Raw genomic sequence first — 12,257 nt, 5'->3', positions numbered from 1 at the left:
GAGCAGTGGGCCTACCCTGTCCTTGGTCTTCCTCTTGCTTCTAATATATTGATAAAAAGTCTTCTTGTTTCCATTTATTCCCATAGCTAGTTTGAGCTCATTTTGTGCCTTTGCCTTTCTAATCTTGCCCCTACATTCCCGTGTTCTTTGCCTATAGTCATCCTTTGTAATCTGACTTAGTTTTCATTTTTTATGACTCAAAGACCCCTCTCATAGCTGAGAGCCGGACAAAGACACAGACCCAAAAAATTCCCTCCCTCACTTTGAAAAATCCGGTTTCCTGATTGGTCCTCTGGTCAGGTGTTTGGTTCCCTTTGTTAATCCTTTACAGGTAAAAGAAACATTAACCCTTAGCTATCTGTTTATGACAACCTTAAACCAAATTCTTCTTTCAGTTGCATCACTGTAAATGCAGAATTACTCCACTGACTCCTATGGAATGATTCTGGATTTACATTACTGTAACCGACAGCATAATCTGGCCACACAATTTAGAGAGATGCTGTGAAGAGACACAAGAGTGGCAAGGCACGCAAAGTAAAAGTGAAGTTCATGCTGTTTGATAGGGTGACAGGCATTAACTTTGACTGGGACACCACTCTGCTCACTACTGTTTCCCATTTATTTGAGGAGAGGAGACAGTGGTTGGTGCTCTGCAGCCTGTAGCACCAATTCCATTGACATGATTATTAGTACGGTATATAAATATAGTGGAATCCTTATAAAGGTCATGAAGACATTTTCTCCCTCTTGTGCTCTCAGAAGCTGCAATTGAAGTGAGTGATTTCATGAGTCATATCAATGGGAGTTTTGTTGGTATTAGATGTAGGTTCCAGATGCCTGACCAGAATTTTTATGGGTAATTTGTAAACTGCAATAGGTAATCCTCTGGAAGAAGGAGGTTTTTTGTATTCATGGAAGTATTAACTTTACCTCATCTCTATTTCTACAAGAATTTTAGATATCAGGGTTATTCATGCTTTCCAAATGCTACGTTTTGCATCAAAATGTTTACTGTAATGAAACAAATCATTTATTTTTATCAGAGACTTCATCACATCTGTGTCAACTGCTGCTGACTGTTCTGAACATCTACACAATGTGCTTGAACTGTGCCTTTCTATATCAGCTATACATCCAGAATGGTATCTTTATGAAGGTTCAGAGTAATAACTAGCTGTGTTTCACTGGACAAAGCTGCATATGATTTAATTTTCCTTCTTAATCTTATCAGGTGAAAAGAAAAGATTCAAATTGTCTACCATTCATTGCTCAGAAAACAAAACTGGCACTTTCATCTCCTAAGAAAGGATTCTAGTTTAACTTTGCAGCTTTTGATGGCTAATTCCATTTTTCATTATCTTTAAAACAATTGTGATATTTACTAATATTAACACACTAACACAACTAGTGGCAGATAGGAACATACTCAGTACCATGAAGTCATTTCATGTATGCCTACAAGTTGAAAAATTTACATTGATTCATACTCATATAACCTCTGTCTTCCAATTTAAGTGCTAATAATACAACTAGATAAAGGATTTCAAAGATATGTGCAAAAAAGCAAGTCATTTTTTATTTTGTACAACATTTAGTATGAGGGGTCCCTGACCTGGTTGGCCTCTATGTGCAATCACAATACAAAGGTTAAATAACATAAAAAGAATAAAATAAATAATGATTTCAAAATTTGTCTAATTAAAATATTAGGTTCAATGTGGTGCTGTGATTTCTGAACGTGTCCTAGTGATACAGTTGATCTATATTAAATTAAAATAACATTTTGATACATGAACTTACATGTAAAAGTACACGATGTCCTTTTTGAAAGCTTTTTATTTTGATGGATTTGCCCACTTCATCTAAAACTCACCCAATCAATACTAAAAACCAAGAAAATACTGTCTCGCTATGCGAGGGATTCATAAAACATTTTCAGCAAAGCATGTTGATTGCATTTGATATTTTTAGAAGTTAAAGTTCATTCTCACTTGCTGATAGATTTAGTGTAGTTGCTCAAACAAAGCATTTCAAACTTGTTAATGAGCTTCCATTTCTGCTGTTGCAGATGATGGATCTGTGCCTGTGAAGCCTTATGTAATTCAAATGCCCCTATTTGCTTCAGTGGTACTAATTGTATAGGTAAGGTTTAGTCATGTGAATAAGGCTTGAAGTTAGGGTCCCACATTTACTATAGCACATGACTATTCACAGATTCATCAGTTTGATTTCCGATTAATTTTGTGTACCTTAGTGGTCAATTCTAAGGAATAAGCTACTATAGAATTTATTAAGCTACTCAAAAATATTATTAAAATGTAGAAATGATTGCTTTTCTGTTGCTCTAAATTGCTCCAGCTTGCACAGACTCTAAGGGGCAACTCTGGTAGCTGATGATTGGCAGAACTCAGTAGTGCTCTGGCCATGCACACTTGGTAGTGAACATACCTCCTCGCACTGGTAGTTGGGAAGAGATGTGTAGCCCCATCTTAAAATGGATGACCAGCATTTTTTCCCCATTAGAGCAATGCAGAGAAGCTGGAGGGGGAAATTTCTGACCCACAGTATGTGAGAAAAGGCTACTGAAAAACCAACAGTGATCACCATAAAAAAACTCTGAATTTGCAAACACAGGTGCTGGCTTCCTCCAGGCCCTGGGGGTACTCAACCCCTCTCTCCGCTCCAGGCTCTTCCCCCACCCAACCCCTTCCCCAAATCCCCACCTCCGCCCCACCTCCTCCGACCCCCACCCACCCCGTCTCCCAAGTCCTCACCCCACCTCTTCCAACCCCCGCTCCACCCTCATCCCATCGCTTCCTGACCAGTTACACCCCCTCCCCTGAGTACCTCCCATACATTGCAGAATAGTTGCCTACAGAGGGCCGGAGACACTGGAAGGGATAGGGGGAGCGGGCTGCTAGGGGTGCTGAGCACCCACTAACTTTTCCCCATGGGTGCTCCAGTCTGGACCACCCAAGGAGTCAGTGCTTATGTTTGCACATACTGACCGCACTGCAGTATCTGATGCCCAGATGCTCGAAGATCGTCAGGGGCCTAGGTCTCGTTGATTTTAATGGGAACTAGGCCCCTGAATACCTTTGAGGATCTGGGTCTGAGTTACGGCAGCTTTCAGACACACGTTATAATAAGAAACAGGCAGGTGAAATTAGGAGGCAAATATTGGGCCTGATCCTGGTTTCACATTGATTTTGCACAGGTGTAACTTAATTGATTTTCTTGACGTCATTTCTGATTTTGAGCGGTCTGAGGGGAGAATTAGATCTGTTGACTTTTTAATTGTGACCTCTGTATCAGAGCACTTTACAGTGGCAACATAATAATCAATGAGGACCCAGTTCTGTCTGCCTTTATATACTTGTGTGCATCTCCCATTCATGGTAAGTGAAGGTATATCTAAGGGCAAAATTTCACCCTGACTGGATTTTAAAATAAAAATGGTACAGAAGAGCCACAAGCGAGAAACTTTAGTGCTCAAATCTACAGCCAGAAATAGCAGTCATATTTTTGTGAGTCTTCCCTGGACTTCCATGGCTATGGAGAATTAGAAGATAACTAGGATGCTGTGGCTGCTGGCACCCAAAATAAATGGTGAAGCTGACAATTAGACTCACTTACCTCTCCCCATCCAAAACCAATTATGTTTTATCCTCTCATCTCCCCCGCCCCTCCCCCCCTCTAGCTTTCTCTCTCTCTCTCTCTCTCACTCACACACACACACACACACTTCTGATCTTTGTAATAAAATGAATCAACTTACAAATCTGGGAGTTTTCCCCCCTCCCCTGCTGTACTCTCCAGTGTTCCCTTCCTCCTCCAGAAAAGAACAGGCAGCCTCCCTCCATTCTGCTTCTTTTCACCCCCTTCCCAGATCTCTGGCTCCTTCTGCCAATCCCTTTTGCTGCTCCCCAGTCACATGCCTCCTACTTACTCTTTCACCCCCAACTCCCTTGCTCCTCAGTCAGAGGCTTCTGCCTGCTGCCTCCTGATAGTCACAGTCTGGCCAGCTACTCATGCCTGCTTCCCTAGCTTTTTCCCACATTGGACCTGCCCCCTTGTAGTGGGGGTGGCGCTTTGCCCTGAGAGGACGGAACAGGCGGCCTGTGAGCATTCTCTGATCTCAGGGCTGTTCCATACATTTAGTGAAGAAAGGAGCTCTCTCAGGAGCTATGTACGCCCCAGTCCCACCAGCCCCTCCCACCTGAGACTAGAATCTATGACACTGCACTGAAGGGATAGAATCTGCCAGCCTGCTCTGCCTTCCCCCCAACTATGCCAATGGTCTGTCCATTCTGCTGCGGGGGAAACGCACCTTCTCCACCATCCCCTTAGGTGGTGAACCAGCTCCTCCTAGTGGTTTCAGTCAGCTCCATGAGCAGGTGTGGAGGTCAAGTGGGCCCAGGGCCTTTTGGGGTGACTTGCATCACTAGAGACACTAAGAGGAAGCAGTCACTGTGCTCTTCGAAAGATAGGGATACTACTGTGCCTTGCCCTTATGTGGGGTGGGAAAGCACCATGCACTCTACCTTGAACTATGCTTTAACCCTGTTCTGGAGTAACTACCATTAGAACAGCCATCTAGTTAAGTCATTTCAATCTCAACTCTGTGCTAAAGCTTCCAAAAAGAGTGCTAATTTGTGCATCAAGTGTGATGCTGTCTCTTAGGTGGTCAGCTGAGACCACCAGCCCCTTTCACCACCAAACCAGTAACAACGCTCCAGTGATACCAGCATGGAGGTGGCTTTAAACCAGTGACCAAGGGGGTCTACAGTATATTCAGCATTCCCAGATGTCTTCATCCATTAGTGTTTTTAGAACAATGATCTTTATGAGAAGGGACAGTTTCTATAGGACAAGATGAGCAGAACTGTGATTAGTATGTTTTTTAAACATGCATATTTAGGGAGCAATTATTGGCAGATTATTTGACTTCGTAGGTCTTTTGCATTCATTTTATAATTGTAGCACCCCTGGTTGAACACACAAACATAAGAGAGCAGCTGACATTTTTCCCCTACTGGTAAGTGTCCTACTAGTAAAAATGAGAATATAATCCTCCCTAACGCAAGAAGACCATTGGGTCTCCTGATAAGTTACAGGGTACTTTTCGCTGATCTCTTTCCCCAGTTAGCTTTCTATTACAAACCAGAGATGACTCTAAGATCAGAATGGACCCCACTACGCAGCCTTTACTTATGCTGAGTGTCATGAAGAGGACACAACTAGTCTCATTTAATTGAAGAACTTTTCTAAATAAGTAATGCTCAGTGTAAGGATTGCAGATTCAGATCATATAAGAGCCCATGAAAGAGCTTGAAGTGAGAACCTCAGCCAATCAGCAAACCCCACTGTGATGATCTTGGAGTGTTCAGGACTTTGAATCAGCTTATTATCCCTTCCTCAGCGAAAGAGAGTCTTACTGGAGCTAAACTGTGTGTCAGCTCCCTGGCACTCCCATCTGTTAACATCCTAAACAATGTCCTCAGTCTTTATTTTGCCTTGCAGTTTGACGTCAGGTGCACGTCAATCCCCAAGCCTCCTTCTCCAGCAGTATCCAGACCTGCCACTGGACCGCTACAGAAATTACCAAGGTCAGAAGCTCCAAAGAGACATATTACACACCGGCCTGCTGAGCAGCTGAGGGGTCACACTTTAATATTACAGCACCGAGGTGACTTTGTGCAAAAACCCAGGCTGTTTATTAAGAAAGAACAGAGCATTAAGTGATATTGAATAAAGCTAGTGGAAACAGATATGACGACAAATAAAATAAAAGTATAACATGCTTCTATGAGCCAAACCATAACTTTAGCAAGCTACAGTCATTTGGCTAAGGCAATTTTGTCACCCTCAGAGTTTGGTGATTTTCAGCCAAATCAGGGTCCAGCAATGTGTTAGGGGTAGTGACTGTGGCAGCCCTAGCAGGCATTGCTATTACTGAGAATGAGTCCTTTGGCAGTGGGCACTGAGGGGCTCGTAGGGTCACAGTATCACCATTTTCTTCTTGTCTCTGTGTTTGTAATATAGTATATTATAGCCTGAAAAGTCGGAGCGGAAGGGAAGACCAAAAGTGGAAGCAATTATGGAGCACATAGACCTGTAAAAACTCAAACAGGAGGCCAAAAACCTAGGTTGGGGAGGGGGCCGCTGCCCCTTTGTGCTATAGCAAATGGTGCACTTCTCAAATACCTTTTAACTCTGACCCACACATCCAACTGTGCCAAATCAACAATTTTTTTTGTTCCCTATGGGAAAACTGAGCTTCAGAGTAGTTTTCATGTATTAAACCACATATAGTTTCTTCTTCCTTTAGCTCAGAAAGCAGTCTGAAGATGTGCTGTCAAAAGTGATTTAAAAGTTTCTCTCAAACTCTTCTTTTTGTTCAAAGGCAGGTTTGTTTGTTTGTTTTTTTAATTTTGTTGGCTTGAAAAATGGTGGCAGCAAACCCACATGCATCTCTCCCTTTGCCTGTTTACCCTCGGTATGGGACCCTCAATCATGGAATGAGGCAGCTTCTTGCTAAGCCATTTTCTTCTTTGATCAGTTGTTGAGCCTACGGGTCTTTTATTAGAGTCCATAATTATATCTCGGGGTGTGGGGGAGACGGTGCAGGAGAAGTAGCATCATCAGCATTAACAGCCTATCGAAAATATTAACGCACAAAAAGAGACTGTCGTTCTTGCTCCCTCAGGCAAAAATGCCAACATAATCAGCCCAATGGTATTTTCCCCATATAGTCTAGTTGCCAGGGGTTTAACAAGTCTTACTCAAAAGGAAAGTGAAAATGAAGTGAAGATGAATCCTCCCAAGTTAATTGAACCAACCAAACCATCCAGGGACAATCTATATGGCTGACTACGCTTCAAGATCTATTACCATTTCACAGCCTGGCTTCTACATTTATTGCCCTTGTGACTCATGCTTCAGAGGAGGAATGGGCGTAGGAAGGCTTTTTTGTCATGATTAGATTGAGGACTGTGGTTTCCACATGAACAGTGCTTCTGATATGGGCGGTGGGTATCATAGGCTGGGGAAGGCTGTGCCTCCCCAACCAGCCAGGCGTGGCCCTGCCCACGCTCCACCCCCCTGAACTCCTCTGCAGCTCCCCCTATGTGGTGGCCATTGCTTGACCAGGGCTGCAGCACCCGCCCTTCCGGCACTCAGGGGCTGGGGAGGCTGTGACCAAACCGCCCACCCTCCAGGGCTGGGGGCACCACGGCCATGGTGAGGGGGCTCTGGGCTTCGGCGGGTGGGAGGGGGCATGAATGGGGAGTGGCCTTGGGCAGAAGGGGACACTATTTTTAGTGTAATAGGAGAGTTGGACAAATTGTTGGAAAAATTATTTTCAAAAATGTTCGTGGATTCTGAATTGTGATTTGTACAAATCATATTTGTACCTTTTCTTTCTTCACTTTTCCACCCAAATGCTTGGAAGAAGGGCAAATGTCAATATGCATGAAAAAAACCCTTTATTTGTGTGTGTGTGCGTGCTAGCATAGTTACTATTTGTATTGCAGAAGCACATATAAACTCCAGTCACGGATTACTACCCCATTGTGATAGGTGGTATAAAAACATAACAAAAACATGGTCCCTGTCCTGAAGAGCTGGTGCATGTCTGGTCACCCTACACACACACACACGCTCTCTCTCTCTCTCTCTGCATCCAAGTTTACATCTTCAACATCTTTCTTAGCATATCTCCACTCCAATATCTGAGCTCTACCAATGCTGCTGGCATTGACCTCCATACAGTCTTCTCATTTCTATCTTCATCGTCTTCTTTTTTAGTTTCTCCTCCTTCCTTTGCATGCCTTGTATATGGGACTAATGAGTCACTTAACTCAGCACAGAGAATGATAACAGTCTTCATACTTTGGAGGAAGCATCACAAGAGACCACTAAAGTAGTGAAGAGTCCTGTGGCACCTTATCGGCTAACAAACGTATTGGAGCATGAGCTTTCGTGAGTGAATACCCACTTCATCGGATGCATGCATGTATTCACCTACGAAAGCTCATGCTCTAATACGTTTGTTAGTCTATAAGGTGCCATAGGACTCTTTGGCGCTTTTACAGATCCAGACTAACATGGCTACCCCTCTGATACTTGACACTAAAGTAGTGTGGATTGTGTGATAGGTGAGAGAACTGGAAGACTAGTAAATTCAATAACTTAGACGCTTAGTGAGTATGTTTGTTTATTATGATTTTATGAATATAAGTGCATTTTTATGGCAGTAGAACAATGTCACAAGATCCCTGATATTAACACTGTTAATACACAGAAAACAGACAAAATTATGTGACAATGCCCTGTGTGGCTGGGATAACACATGTTGTAAAATGTTGTGACATAAAATGGAGGCCAATGGATTCAATCTGTGTGTGATAAACATATAAAATTATGTGTATTGTAGTACATATACAGGAATTTCAGAACAACCCCCCAAAACCAAAGTTGTAGAACTTGAGCAATGAAATGAGTCAGACTTCTTTTCACATTTGCAGTGCTTGCTGAGCCAGTCTAAGATCTGGCTACAACCTTCACAGTTAGGACTGTACACATTTACATTCACACACAATTACTTGTTCTCAATGTGACCAAAAACTGAATCCAAAGCCTGACAGAAAATATATCAGGTTTTTATCTTTTCCGTTTCCTCAGTCAGTAAGGAACTAGCTCTTCTTAAGTATGACGCCAACATACTGGGTCAGACCAAAGGTTCATTTAGCCCAGTATCCTGTCTTCTGACAGTGGCCAATGCCAGGTGCTTCAGAGGGAATGAACAGAACAGGTAATCATCAAGTGTTGAATCCCCTGTTGCCCATTCCCAGTTTCTGGCAAACAGAGGCTAGAGACACCATTCCTACCCACCCTGGTTAAAAGTCATTGACGGACCAATTCTTCATGAATTTATATAGTTCTTTTTTGAACTTTGTTATAGTCTTGGCATTCACAACATCTCCTGGCAAGGAGCTCCATAGGTTGGCTGTGCATTGTGTGAAAAAATACTTCCTTTTGTTTGTTTTAAACTTGCTGCCTATTAATTTCATTTAGTGACCCCTAGTTCTTGTGTTAAGAGAAGGAGTAAATAACACTTTCTTATTTACTTTCGCCACACCAGTCATGATTTTATAGACTTCTATCATATCCCCTCTTAAGTCATCTCTTTTCCAAGCTGAAAAGTCCCACTCTTATTAATCTCTCCTTATATAGCAGCCATTCCATACCATTAATCAGTTTGTTGTCCTTTTCTGAACCTTTTCCAATTTGAATACATCTTTTTTGAGATGGGGTGACCACATCTGCATGCAGTATTTAAGATATGGGCCTCCCTTGTATAGCCAGTCCTTTTTTCTTGTAAGAGAAAAGATTTTAAATGCCCTATATTTTCCTTGGCCTGATTATTTTCTGCTGTGGTTCTATCCCTAATGTGTATTCCACTCGCTCTCTCAATAACCCTAATCATTTCCTCAGGCACGGCCTGGGATAATAGCTTGGAAACCATACTATCTAACTGAGGTGACAACTTACATGGTGAATTCCACGTATTTTACACTTTAGAGCAGGGGTTCTCAACTTTTTTCTTTCTGAGCCCCCTCCCACCCCGCAACATGCTGTAAAAACTCTATGGCCCACCTGTGCCAAGACAACTGTTTTTCTGCATATAAAAGCCAGGGCTGGCATTAGGGGGTAGTAAACATGGCAACTGCCAGAGGCCCCATGCCACAGGGGCCCTCTGCAAAGGCAAGTTGCTCAGGCATTGGCTTCAGTCCCATATGGCAGGGCTCAGAGCCCTGGGCTTCAGCCCCATGAGGTGAGGCTTCAGCTTTCTGCCCTGGGCTCCAGCAAGTAACGCTGGCCCTGCTTGATGGATGCCTTGAAACTTGCTCGCAGTCTGCCACAGACCCCTGGTTGAGAATCACCGCTTTACAAGAGTGCTCCTATGGAATTCACTTTTTTTTTCTGTTGTTGAGATTTTAGACAAATATATAAAACCCCACAAATAGAGAAAAGGCCCAACCACAACAAATAAATGATTTTTAAGATAGTTTGAGCAGCTCTAGTAACATACTGAAAAACTCCATGGGCAGAATTCACAGGTGGTGTAAGTCATTAGTTGGTCAGAAAACTGGTATAAGTGGCATATTACTTTTATCAGAGGGGTAGCCGTGTTAGTCTGGATCTGTAAAAGCAGCAGAGAATCCTGTGGCACCTTATAGACTAACAGACGTTTTGGAGCATGCGCTTTCGTGGGTGAATACCCACTTCGTCAGATGCATGTAGTAGAAATGCCTCATCCTCCCTGATTGAACTAACCTCGTTATCTCTAGCTTGCTTGCTAGCATATATATACCTGCCCCTGGAAATTTCCACTACATGCATCTGACGAAGTGGGTATTCACCCACGAAAGCTCATGCTCCAAAATGTCTGTTAGTCTATAAGGTGCCACAGGATTCTCTGCTGATATTACTTTTAATTATTATTTGTTATTGATATTACTGTGGTGACTAGCGGCCCCAGTTAAGATCAGGGCTCAGCTGTGCTAAATGCTTTACAAGAGATAATAAGAGACATACCCTGCTTACAATCTTGTTTAAGATAAGACATAACAAATGAGTTTAACAAAGAAATGGAAGGAATGGGAGGCAGAAAAGGAAGGTAAAGTAATGGGGTTACTTAGACTAGCAATGTGCAGTTATATATGAAAAATAAATAAGAAATAAAACAAATGTTAGTGATTCCTTCTTACTATCTTCCTAGTCATTGTAAAGTAGCCTAATTACACCAATTTGGCATTCTGGAGGTGTAGTAAATGAGTATAAGTAACATAGCAAGGGTGTGATTCTCCTCTCACTCTACCATTGTTATTCCATTGAAGTCAATGGAGTTACGTCTCTGTAAAACTCATGTAGGTGAGTGGAGAACCAGCCCCATTGCCTCTATCATCTTTAAGTAGGGGAAATGCCCAGCAATTTAAACAGGAATTTTCTACCACACAGCCTGAATAGCCTTAAAAAATAAAAATGCAGATGGTTGGTGAACTTTTCCAAAGCCCCATACATAGTATTAGCGGGAGCACCATTTCAGTCTTACACAAACAGGTATGGCAGCAGGGCCCCCAAAGTTGATTCCTCATTCTAACAGGGCAGTCCCAAATGGATAATGACGTTAAATTCCGCCTGTTTTGGGGCAGCATTACCAATCTTTACTTTGTGAGTCTATTATTTCTAAATAATACGGTGACATACGGTGAATTACGGAATCATTTAGAAATTCTAGGTACCATAGCTATAGTTTATGTTAATTTTTGTGAAAGGATTCACTCCAGGTTAACCCATCTTCAGTTTTAAAAGTACTATGTGTAATTCTTTCACCTCTTAAAAATGTGTATGGTAGAATAGAAAGAAATGGCATATTTCAGGCTTAATATGAAAATTCATTTTATTTCAGCTGCATAGCGTTATACTGCTTAAGTCAACAGTGTTACTCTGAAATGACACCAGTATAATGTGACGAGATGTGGCCCATAAAATGCTGATTGAGGTCACCGGTTCTCTTTACCTAAAACAAAAGGGTTAACCTCCAGTAATACAATATTTGAGCATGAAGCTGAAATGAGGAAGGGTGCTAAAATTAGCATAAATACAGACTGTAATTCTTGAGCCTTCATTTTGAAAATTGCATATGCTCAAGATGCAGCCCAGATTGGTGCTTTGTGAATATGCACAAGCCAGACATGCAGGTGTGTATCGGGCATTTTCTACTCATATCTTGAATATGCAAACAAATCACATCCTTTTTACAAAATTTGGACCTATTACTTTTATTCCTCATGTTGTTTAGAAACGAAGAAATCTCAGCAATTAAAAAATAAAATGTTTTCAGATTCTACATAGCTATTCAGTAAAAATATTATTCCTTTTTGTGTTTGACTAGGTGTTTGTATTTAGCTGATTGAGGGAACTAAACTAAACTAACTAAAATTGTTTATTTGATTTGTTCATGGGAAGGTCTTACACATGTGTAAGTTTAAAAAATGCACCAATAGTTCATTTTTTTTCACACTAAATCTGTCTGAAACAGTGAGTAGGAGACTGTATGGTTGGGAACTCAGGATATTAACTCTTTCTTCACCCCTTTGACATTTAATAGCATATGTCAACTCTTGATTAGCATGTATTAATCATTAATCTAGATTATACATATTTTTAAAATAAAAGATTAGCCA

This window comes from Chelonoidis abingdonii, chromosome 2, assembly GCF_003597395.2.
Source record: "Chelonoidis abingdonii isolate Lonesome George chromosome 2, CheloAbing_2.0, whole genome shotgun sequence".
NCBI lineage: Eukaryota > Metazoa > Chordata > Testudines > Testudinidae > Chelonoidis > Chelonoidis abingdonii.
Note: the sequence above shows the minus strand (reverse complement) of the source record.